This window comes from Nicotiana tabacum, chromosome 22 (genome assembly GCF_000715075.1).
Source record: "Nicotiana tabacum cultivar K326 chromosome 22, ASM71507v2, whole genome shotgun sequence".
NCBI lineage: Eukaryota > Viridiplantae > Streptophyta > Magnoliopsida > Solanales > Solanaceae > Nicotiana > Nicotiana tabacum.
In genome coordinates this window covers 164,562,057-164,573,935 of record NC_134101.1, presented here as the reverse complement: position 1 = coordinate 164,573,935, position 11,879 = coordinate 164,562,057, and the positions used below count along the sequence as shown (strand labels likewise).

General features: G+C 39.4%; 1 pseudogene; it reads right to left on the bottom strand.

Moving 5' to 3' along the window:
- Positions 1 to 5,063: 5,063 nt before the first annotated feature.
- LOC107817182 (protein RETICULATA-RELATED 3, chloroplastic-like) lies at positions 5,064 to 10,162 on the bottom strand (annotated as a pseudogene).
- Positions 10,163 to 11,879: the final 1,717 nt, after the last annotated feature.

Sequence of the window (11,879 nt, the reverse complement as noted above, 5' to 3'; positions counted from 1 at the left end):
ACAAACAAAAAATTTTGCCCCTGTTTCAATCAAAGAAAAATCTTGTCAGTTTGAAATGCGGTGGTTGGTTTGTGGCCTTGACTTTGAGGGCGATTGCTGCTACACTTCCCATGATAACTTTGACTTCCACTCGAAGACCTTGCTAACCACTTTCTCTGTCATCCTTATTACAGAAAATACCTCTTCTCCGTTCAGACCCAATACCCTATAATTGTTGCATTGCTCATGAACTGACATTTACCAAACCTTTGTGTCTCACATGAATCCCAAAGCACGTCAATTGCCACCCACTCAGTGCGTGTGCTGTTCTTTCTTGTCTTAAACCACTGACTTTGGCCTTGAGGTTTATTGCTCCTTCACTTGCCATGATAACTTTGATTTCTACTTGGAAGACCTTGCTTGTCCCTGGTTAACCACTTTCTTTGTCAATCTTATCACAGAAAATACCTTTTCTCCGTTCAGACCCAATACCTTCTATCTGTTGCATTGCTCATGAACTGACATTTACCAAACCTTTGTGTCTCACATGAATCCCAAAGCACGTTAATTGCCACCCACTCAGTGCGTGTGCTATTCTTTCTTGTCTTAAACCACTGGCCTTGGCCTTGAGGTCTATTGCTCCTTCACTTGCCATGATAACTTTGATTTCTGCTTGGAAGACCTTGCTTTTCCCTGGTTAACCACTTTCTTTGTCAATCTTATCATAGAAAATACCTTTGATCCGTTCACCTAACATCCCTCATCTGTTGCATTGTTCATGAATTGGTATATACCAAACCTTTGTATTTCACATGAATCCCAAAGCATATTGATTGTTACCAACTCAGTGCGCATGTTGTTCTTTCCTAACTTATGCCACTTTGATGTGCTGGCCAGATCCCGTTTTGTGCAATTGGAAAGCTGGTGGAAAATTTTGAAGTCATTTTTCACTTATTTTGACCAAACAGATCCAGGAAAAGGAAGTAAACAAGACAAAAGAAACAGAGTAAAGGACAAAGGAAAGAGATGATTCCCAATAAGAAAACTACAAAGTAGAAACCTATCAGATGTGGATACCAACTCTAATGACCATGACATGCACCTGTGGCCTATTCTGTTGAGCAAGTCTAATGTTCAACTCCTGTTATATCCCTAAACCGTGAAATTGGGCTTCAATGCTCCGATTATCCAATCTGATTCACAATCCTTATTCGACTTGTAGTGCCCGAAGGGTTTTCACCTACAAGCCTCTCTCATTTTGTTCTTTCTCTCAACTTACCATCACCTTACTGTGCCCGTGAGGGTTTTCACCAATAAGACTCTCTCATTTTTTATTTCTCTCAGCTCCCGTTGCCTTACGGCGCCTATGAGGGTTTTCACCAATAAGACTCTCTCATTTTCATTATTTTTCTGCTTGGACCAGAGTGTTGCCCCTGATATGAATTACCTCTCCTTGCTTGACTTGGCATTTCTCGAAGACTGATCGAAAGGTCTTTCTTTGGACCGTAACGTGAGCTTTTGGATAGGGTTAAAAAGAAAGGATATCAAAGGCTCAAAACAATTCACATGGGTTCAAAATTACAACTTTCAGAATCAGATTTCTTACAACAACCACAACTTCTGCCCCAGTTTCTTGCTTGGGGACTTTTGGATTTTTATTTTGATGGGACCGAACCGTGAGGCTACCTACGTATCCTTAAAAGGAATCAGGTCGAACGTAGATCATGTCATGGGAATTGCTCTGTTGTTGTGATTTTTCTTTTCTCTTTCTCTTTTCTTTTCTTTTCTTTCTTCCTTTTTCTCTTTTTGTTATTTTGTTGTTTTTTCTTTCTTCTTTTTCCTCTTTTTTTCTTCTTTTTTTTCTCTTTTTTTTCAATTTTCATCTTTTCTTTTCTCTCTTTTCCTTTACTTATCTTTCGTGCTTGCGTTTCTGATCTTTTCTACTGATTCCAAAAGAGGGGTACGAAAGGAAGTAAATAAGGCTAAAAGGGGGTAACAAAGGATAAAGTGTTTAGATAGCAGAACAAAATGCCTTCGTCATTCCAATCTTCAAAGCATGCCAGATGCAAACGGCACAATTAAACAAACCAAAGAAATCACACATAATATCTTTTGACTGCATCAGAATTGATAGCCATATCCACACATTTGCCTTCTACATCTGTTAAGTACAAAGCACCATTGAACAACACTCTCACTCTCATTACCACGAACGGCTCCTGTCACTTTGGGCAAACTTGCCTTTAGCTTCAATCTGATGCGGCATGATACTTTTCAATAGGATTTCTTTATGTTCTATCTGCCCTAGTTTCACACAATTCGGGCTTGAAGTGATCTCAAAATGCCTTTAATTATTTCCCTCAAATGTCCCTACATCTTCAACATTGTTTCATTGCTTCGTGATTAAACTGACTTTTAAAACCAGGCTGAGAATTACGCGTGCATGTCATGTCACTAGAGTCAACAGGAAGAGAACTATAAAAAGAAAAGAGAACTAAACGAAAATGACTAGAAATCACAGAAAATAGAAAATTGCATTAGACATATGGTGAAAGGGTTTGGGCAACAAAACAAACAAATTAAACTGGGGTTACAAACCTAGAACAAACCTAGACAACACTAAACGGGCTACTATGACTAAACAAACTAGGCAAAATAAAAGGATAGAAGGGTTTGAGTCACAAGACAATATCCAGATTACAACCCTGAAATAACCCGGACAGCAGAAATGACAACAAAATAAATCACCAAAACTCCTCCCTGGCTAACCAAGAAAAGAGCGTCTTTCTAATCACCAAACTCATCATCTTAGCCACTGACTTCTGCATCAACAATACTAGGACCTTCACGAGTCTCCATCACATTGTTCTTAACAAATTGCTTTTGGGTTCCATGTGCCTGCTCGTTCTTAGGATCAACCTCTGATAGCGCTGAAAGCTTCAAAGCGCGTGGACCTCCGAGGATCTCAGAAGAGTTCTCATATTCATTTTCAAAATAAATCATACCCACCATATGTGTCTCATTATGAACAGGCAATGGACTTTGGCTAGTGTCTGTTGCATCTGGATTTTACACGACAATGTCACCGGCATCAATAAGCTTTTGAATTGCTTTTTCAGATTCCAACACTTCTCTATGTCATGTCCCGGGGCATTTGAGCAATATGCGCACCTTTGAGAAAAATCAAACTTCTTTGGAAGAGGGTTTGGCATTTTTATGTGAATCGGCTTCAACATGTCCACTTTCCTTAGCCTCTGGAATAGACTGGCATATGATTCTCCCAATGGAGTGAAGGTTTTCTTCTTCCGCAACCTCTCGTTCTTAAATGCTTGATTAGGTCGGAAACCTGATCCAGGGGGGTTTCGGTAGGCTCGTGGGGGTGGATAGGCATTTTGTGGAGCTGGGTACTGGGAAAGTGATATACAACTTTGGGAGTTCTGTGGAGAGAAGTAACATTGGGGAGGGTCATCTTGTGCACAAGGATATCCATGGGGGCGATGTCGAGGCTGGAAGTGTTGAGCAGGAAGGCCCATCGGATCATCTTTTCTATTTCTCTTTCTTCCACCCAAACTTACTGGGATGTTTTGAATGTCTTTCGTAGTATCTTTCAATGCAAAATAGCTTATGATTTTGCCTGACTTGATTCCCTTTTCTACCATCTCCCCCATTTTTAACACATCATTGAAAGGCTTTCCCACGGCTGGGATCAAATGACTGAAGTAGGTGGGCCCATGGGCTTGTACGAAAACCTCAACCATTTCTTCTTCACCAATCGGGGTATTGACTCGAGCAGCTTGCTCCCTCCATCTGAGCCCAAACTCCCTAAAGCTTTCCTCCGTCTTCTTTTCCATTTTAGATAGGGAGGAGTGGTCCGGGGTAATGCCTGATTTGCATTAAAAGTATCGAACAAAATCTTGAGCCATGTCACCCAGTGTAGGCCATTTACCGACATCTTGACGATTAAGCCATTCCAAAGCTACCCCAGTCAAGCTCTCACTGAAATACGCCATCAACAAATCATCTTTCTCGCCAACACTTCTCATTTCACTGCAATAATCCCTCAAATAGGCTATCGGATCTCCACACCCATCATACAAGTTAAATTGTGGTACTTTAAATCCTGCGGGCAGGCAAACGTCAGGGGACACAGACAGCTCTTTGCAAGCCATGCTACCCTGGTCTCCCATTCCTTGCTTGTTCCTTATGGACTGTTCTATGCCTTTCAGCCTCCTGGGTATCCCATCTCGCCTTTCTCTTCCTGTGACTTTCTCATTTTCAGAATGAAGCTCATCCCGAGGGCTCTTCTTGTATGAGTCAGGAACCTTGCAGGCAACCTCTACGGGGTAGTATTGGTTATCATGAGCTTTGAGTGGATATTCATTGTTGGGAATAGTTGATATGACAGGAGGGCAATTTTGAGAAGGGGTAATTGGAGGAAGAGTGATGGAGCTACTAGGGTGGTTGGGAAAACTATGATAAACGGGTGGATCTGGAGAGTATGGGGAATCATCCGGCACTACGACCGGAGTTTGGGTAAAGGCAGCATCTAAGAAGCTAGGTGGTGGCGGGGGTGGTGCCTTCCCAGTCATCCAGGCATGATACATGTCTGTCATGTGTTGTCTCAACATCCTTACCTCATCAGCCAAACCAGTGTCCTGTTCAACCAACTACTTTCGGGCACCGGTATCAACCAACCCAGTTCTGTTGTTGTCCGCCATTGTCTTTTATGTTGTGGAGAGGAGTTACTACTTCGAGAACCACAAACCAACCACCTTTCTGCTATGAAGATATCAAAAGGAACAAAATGGGGTCATCCCGTTAGCGTTAGGGCATTAACAACTAAAATATCACATTGCATACAATGCACCTAGTCACAGTTATCGGTTCTAGAATAACTTCGAGGGTCATAAGGTCAATTGGCATCATCCCAATTCGTCCATTTGAATCTTCTCTTTTCTTTTCTTTCCTCTCACTTCTTAGCTCGCTCATTTTCTTTCCCCTTTTTCTTTCTGATTATCGCTCTTTTCTTTCCTCTCATTTCTCACATCCTATGATTTTACCTCTTTTTTTTCCTTTTTTCTCTCTCTTTTTTTTTTCCTTTTCTTCTTTTTTTTTCTTTTAATAAATAGAAAATGATTCGATCGAACCTTATGTAGGTTACCTATGTATCATGACGCCGCAAGAATCAGATCTTTGTGTAGTTCTGGAAGATCGGGAATAAAGGAAATAAACTAACCCTCTTTTTTGTTTTTTGTTTTTTGCATGACATCTCATCTTCAACCATAGAAATGAACATAAAACAAACCTCAAACCAATATCAGAACTCCTATTCTATTCTATGGAACCAGAGCTAGACCTGGTTGACTCACTCCAAGCTCCTTACAAGTACATGAAGCCAGAATTTCTTGGACTAAAATGGCTAACCTAATTCATTTTATTTATAGATCATATAATAAGAGAGAAACGAAAGAAATGCTCAAATATGAGGGAGGGATCCGGTTTTGGATGGCACATTTTAGAAACAAATACACATTGAAAATAATCACTTTGAAGCGGAATCAGCAGTATGCATATTGTCATTCTGGTCCAGCAACCTCTCTTTCTCTGCAACTAATCCGTCTTCAACGCCAACTACCTTTATTTCATTTGCTTTCTGCGAACCTGTCATCTTCGCCAAGATGGCGAATGTCGCTTCCCCAAGAAGGTTATCCATACATCTCAAAACCACAACCGAGGACTTAAATACCAAAGGAGGAAGACCTTTGGCTAGCACAAACTCAATACCATTAAGTGTTTGATATCTTAAGTTACTACTGAATCCCATATGTATTGCCCAAGTTGCAGCATTTAAAAGTGTTGGAGGTGGCTCGTTTGGCATTTTGAAATGAGGATCCATTTTTCCTCATCTTGATTAAACCATTAGATAGTGCAGTCCCAACAAGCCCTATAGTAAATCCTACTGCAGCAAACTGAGTTCCTTTGTACACAAAAGTTCCAAGCTTACTCAACAAATTATAAGAACCAGACTGAAACATGTGGCTTGGAAGACAGTTAGCAAAAATCGATGGCAGTGTTTGAATCGAAGCGGATGTAGTTGGTGCCAATAAATATATCAACACAAAGTTCATAATTGATCCAACAACAAGTGTTGAAAACACAAAATCGAGTTCATTAAGTCCAAAATTAGGCCTTGATGCCATGTCACCAAGAACATTTTCACTTACACCAACTAATTCCTCCATTAGAACCTTAAAAGGAAACTGTGGATCTGTAGCAACTCTTGATCTCCAGCCATTAACAAAAGCACCAATTGATCCAATACTATCCCAAGAAGACTTTGAATCATCTGAATCTCCACCCTTACTCCGCCCCCACTATCACCACCAGCAACACAAGGAACTTGCAACTTCAGCAACAAATCTTGATCCAACTTAATAGAACTAATATGGCTACTTTTTAAAGGGTTAAAGCAGAGTTTTTGCTGGAATTTATTGCCACAAAATCTGTTTGTGATACCATAAATGTAACAACTTTGGTTTAAGTTATGATTCTGAGAGTAACCAATAAGTGGAGTGTAACAAAGTTGACACATCGCCTCCATTTTCTACCACCACCCTTTGAGAGGTTTCTGAGCTTTACTTAACAAAAGATGAGTTTTTTCAGCAGCTATAGATCATGTAATGTAATAATCTTAGATCCTCAAATCAGCAGAGGGAGAAAAAATGACAGTGTCTTTACATATAAAATGGCACTAAAATGGGGATCTGCATACTCAAACTCCGGTAAGTAAATCCACACTTGTATAAGAAAATTAAAACCAAATAAGTTAAAGACCTAGAACGCTATGAGAGACAATAACCCTTCATGTTGGACACATGCAAGATATGATTGAGGCTATTTTTACAAAATGGCTTATTTGGCCAAAATATGGCTAGAAGTGCAAAATTTGGCAAAGACCCCACAAAGCCAAGAACCTAAACTCACTAGGAAGACCAAACCCTATGTGGGTTGCATACGTATCCCGCTCCTAGAGACAAGAATCAGGTTCGTGTAGTTCGGGCAGATTGGATACGGGCGAGAAATAAAAAAATAACTAAACATGACGAAACATGTTTCTTCATGTTTCTTTTTGTTTTTTTTTTGTTTTGAAAAATGACGAAACATGTAAACTCTTTTTTGGATTTTCTTTTCTCTTTTTATTTTTATTTTTATGATTTTCGGAAAATTATGAAAAAGTGCAAAAAAAAATTGAATTTTCAAGCTCTTTTTTTTTCTTAACAAAAATGTGATAGAAAACATAATTAGGCCCCACTCGCTTATCTTCACACTTCACTCTCTCTTTTTCTTTTTTTTTTCTTTTTGTCATTTTTTCATTTGCCCTCAACTATCATTGGTCCGCCAAATAACCCTTTTACTCTTGAATAAATGCAACATGTAGCACATAGGATGCATCAAGATGGTCTGTTATTTTGGGTACACCTGTCCTAGACGGACCCAACCCCTGTGTTGAGTCCCCTAAGTCAAGTGCACATGATGAAACCAAACGTTCCTACTAGGGATCTGGTGTGAGGCTGAGTTATTCTAGGTTTAAAAACCTGGTTTATTTGTTCTAGACCTGGCTTACCCGAGCGGACGGCTCGAGTCGAGGGGGGCAGCGTACCAGGAATACAGAAGTTTCACCGGCTTTGCAACTTGTCCGAACCTCGTTCTAAAATTTGGGTTATGACTCTAACAGAAGAGAAGTCACACAAAGTGCACACTTCTCCATGATTTAGAAGACTCAGAGAGAGGAAGGATTTCGTAGCAGTTTATATACAGTTCACATAATATCAAAGCGGTAAAGCAACATTTAGCAAATTAGGCCCAAACATGTAACAAAATCAGATAATAAATGAAGTCAACTATAACAATTCATCTAAGCTCGAATTCTGAACCCTAAACCAGAGATTTTGGGTTTTGTTCCCCAGTAGAGTCGCTAGAGCTGTCACACCTCCTTTTTACTACACCCCGGGAAGGTATAAAGAAGTTTTTCCAATTAAAGGACAATCAAAACGGGATTATTTAATTAAAATCAGAGTTGCCAATTGGGATAATTTATGGTGTCCCAAGTCACCGATTTTAAATCCCGGATCGAGGAAAGATTGACTTTGTTTTATAGTCCGCGAACATAGAAATCCGGGTAAGGAATTCTGTTAACCCAGAAGAAGGTATTAGGCATTCTCGAGTTCCGTGGATCTAGCACGGTCGCTCAATTGTTATAATTGGCCTATTTACTTGATTTTAGAACACTTTTAAACCTATGTGCATTTTTTAACTTTAAAAACCGCTTTTAATTATTTTAAGGAAGATTTCAACGTCGTCTAAAACATGTCTTTGGACCGCTCCACATGAAATGCACCCGCAATCCGAAACACATTTTATTCAACATTGTTAATATTTGGATTTGGGTCACATGAAATGCACACCCGAGTTTAGGAAGGTAATTTTAAATTACGCGCCTAAAGCAACTGCGCATTTTCAAGTTTGCGAGGGCCATGGAAAATTCGCTAAATGGTGTGCCTCGATGTCTAAGAATTGTACTCAACTACTAGTAATTCAATAGTTAAAGTCGTCATTCTTTGACATATGCCACTACTTGTATAAGAAGTCGAACAACATTATCTGTCCATTTCATTCTTCTATAAGCTCCTCTCATCAAGTAAAGTTCACTCTAAGTAAGTCTAAATTATTTCATCATTTAAACCAATAGCATGACTCGATCCTACTTTCATGTGCACCAAACAAATCCAACAAAGCAATATAATATTATTAGTGACTAAATTATCAGGGAAGAACAATGCCAACAGAACAAACTAGGAACATATATCGCGCACTATACAAAATTTCAAAGTTTAACAGAATCTCAATGTTGTTGAACCGCTAATAACAAACAGGCTATTCAACATAAACTGGACAATACTACCAATATTCAGAACTAATGAAGCTCCCTATTGGTCGTGTATCAGATGCCAAAATATGACACTAATTGATTCCGATCATCAAAGCTTAAGACAAGCTAATTTTGCTTCTTTATAAAACAGGAACGTCATTATACAGCAAAGCTCGTGCAGAATTTCAGCTTTTACATACACCCCAATAAGATTCAAGAGAGAATGACAACACAAGGAACCCAAACATTAGCACTAGATTGCAATGCAAAGATAGAAGCTGCAGTAGTAGAAGTAATTGAGATTCAATTCAGCATCCATTGTACGCACAAACTATGAACAAAAATAGCAAAAACGCAGCTTAAAAAGGAATATTTACCTCGTATTCATCAGTGACCTTGAGAATCAATTTACCATCAGAATGTCAGAAAATTCTTTCGATTAAATCTGTTTGAAATGATTACAAGCATAAGAAGACTCGGAGACACAAAAACAACTGCTGAAAATCGAGATTCAACAGGAACCGCGACCAAGAACTCAATAACGGACCTCGAATCGGCATCGACGGACTGAACTTTACTGGAAAACCATATGAATTAACAAAATTCCCATGAAATCGGGAAATTCACGTTTGTTTCTATCTTTGTTTTCATTTTTTGAAGGGTTATGTTTCCAAATCCAGAATACAATTCAAATCCACTTCGGCTCTCTTCGACAGTGAGTGAAGGACGTATGAGACCGAGAGTCTGTGAAGGTGAATCTTCGGTGTGTGACTGTGTGTGTGTTCTTTGTTGGTTTTCGGCTGATTTAGTTCCTGGGGTTCTTTATTTTGTCTAAGTTTCTGAGAGGAAGGTCAAATTTATGTTGCTTCTCGTTTATTTGTCAAGAAAATCAGAAACAGATGAGGAAGGGTCCTTTTCTAGTGAAAATCCGCTGTTCTTTTGAAGGAGAAGAGAAGAAATGATCGAAAAGGGGGGTCTTATTGTAGAAAAGTTGCGCTCCAGATTTCTGATTTTTCAGTCCTTCTGATTTTCATGCATGTATGGCTGATTTCCGGCTGGATGTCGGTTCTGTGAAGGTGGCATGGCTTGTGTTGGTTTGATGTTGCTGAAGGTTTCCGTTGAAGGGTGTTCTAAAGAGGTTCAGAAGAAGAAGACTTGAAAGGGGGGGTGAAGAGGACGATGGTTCAGGGGGGTGGGTCCTGATGTAAAGCTGCGCTCCTCCTCCTTCGTGTATATATCAGGCATTATATTTTTGTCCCCCTGTGTATTGCAGCTCCTTAGGGTCTTATAGGTCTAGAGTCTAGGTTTACATTTTGTGTATTTTGCCAGTTAGTCCCTAGGTCTTTTTGTGTTAAGTCCTTAGGGTCTTTTTATTTATTTTTTGTTCCAAAGAAGAGTCTAGAAGGGTCCCTAGGGTTGGCTTAATGGGTATTGGGTATTGGGCCAAGAATTGGACTCTAAAACTTTTAAAATTGTGGTCTACCACCTTAATTGACTCCTTTTAAAATAAGATAGAAATACTACACAATGCCAAAGCTAATCCTAATTAATTAAACTAAACATGAAACTATTTTTGTATTTTCGAAATTATATAAAGATAAAAATAAGGTACTATTTTTGTATTATTTTTTTAATTTATGAAAAATACATAAACTAAAATATTTTTTTGTAATTTTCATTTTTCTTGTAATAAAATAAAGTAAAAGAGTAAGAATTAGTTGAAATAGCTATATTATGCCTAAATTAAATATTTACATGCTAAAATATAAAAAATTTGGGGAGGGTAAAAAATCACATGTCTACAGCTGCCCCTCTTTGACTGATGGAAGGCTATGTGGTCATTCCACGGCCTTCGTGGAAACTCTTGGCGGTATTGACCCCTTTGGAGATGTTCTAACAGCCAAACTTGTAACAGCAAATTGCAACCCTCAAAGAATCTGGACCCCTTCTGATAGCGTTCCAAGGCCCGGTATATATCCGCAACGATCATAGGGACAATAGTATATATCTATCCCTCGATCTCGTCCATCAAAGTTTTGGCCACCATGGCCAGCCTGGTATGTATTCTATCCCCTTTGATTGGGAATACCAACATGCCCAAGAAACACTCAATAAACACGAAGACCCTATGATGAACCCAACCCAAGAAGGTGATTGAGAATTCATCATCAAAAATACGGTAAGAGCTACTATGACTGTATCTTTCATAGAGGAAGTCAAAAGGTACGTAGGAGTTCTTCAGGCACTATAAATCATCATTTTTCTTCAGTCCCATCATCTTAAAGAACCCACTAGCGGTGCAATTTTCAGGTGCTAATAGACCAAGGCTATCCCATGGCAACCCAGCAAATCCTCTTATTTCTTCTAGGAAGGGAGTCATTTCTATATCCCTAAAGTGGAACACAGCCCTTTCCTTATCCCAAAACAGAGTGGCGGCCTCGATCAACATTTTGTTCGGTTGAAGATACAACGGTAACGGAAAATTCCCTAAGACTATTTTCATATGATTTTGGTTACTTGAGGGAAGATCCCTCCACTAATCTAGCAAAAGTGGAGGTATGCTACCGACCATACCGAATTTGGGAACTTCGTGCCTTATTTTCTGCAAAACAAAAGATAGTTAGGCCTTCTCCCCCTCTAGGTTCGTCTATTTATACAGCAATGACTAGTATATTGGCACTTATTTCTCCATAATTAATGCACACAATCGTGGTTGTGTCCGTTGGGATTATGGAAAACCCAATGGACTTTTGGATGAGGCTTGACTTAAAAAGTTATTGTGCGGATAACATATTAACCCGGCTAGGTTTGACCATGATGCATGCAAAATTAATCAGAGTAGGGTTGCTATAGAGGTCTAGACTGGGACCCTCAAGCGGACAACTTGAGGGGGAAAGGTACGGAACCTTCGAACGCACCGCTTTCCGAATTTAAAAGGGTGATATATGGGAAGAGCGCAAACACTCATCAA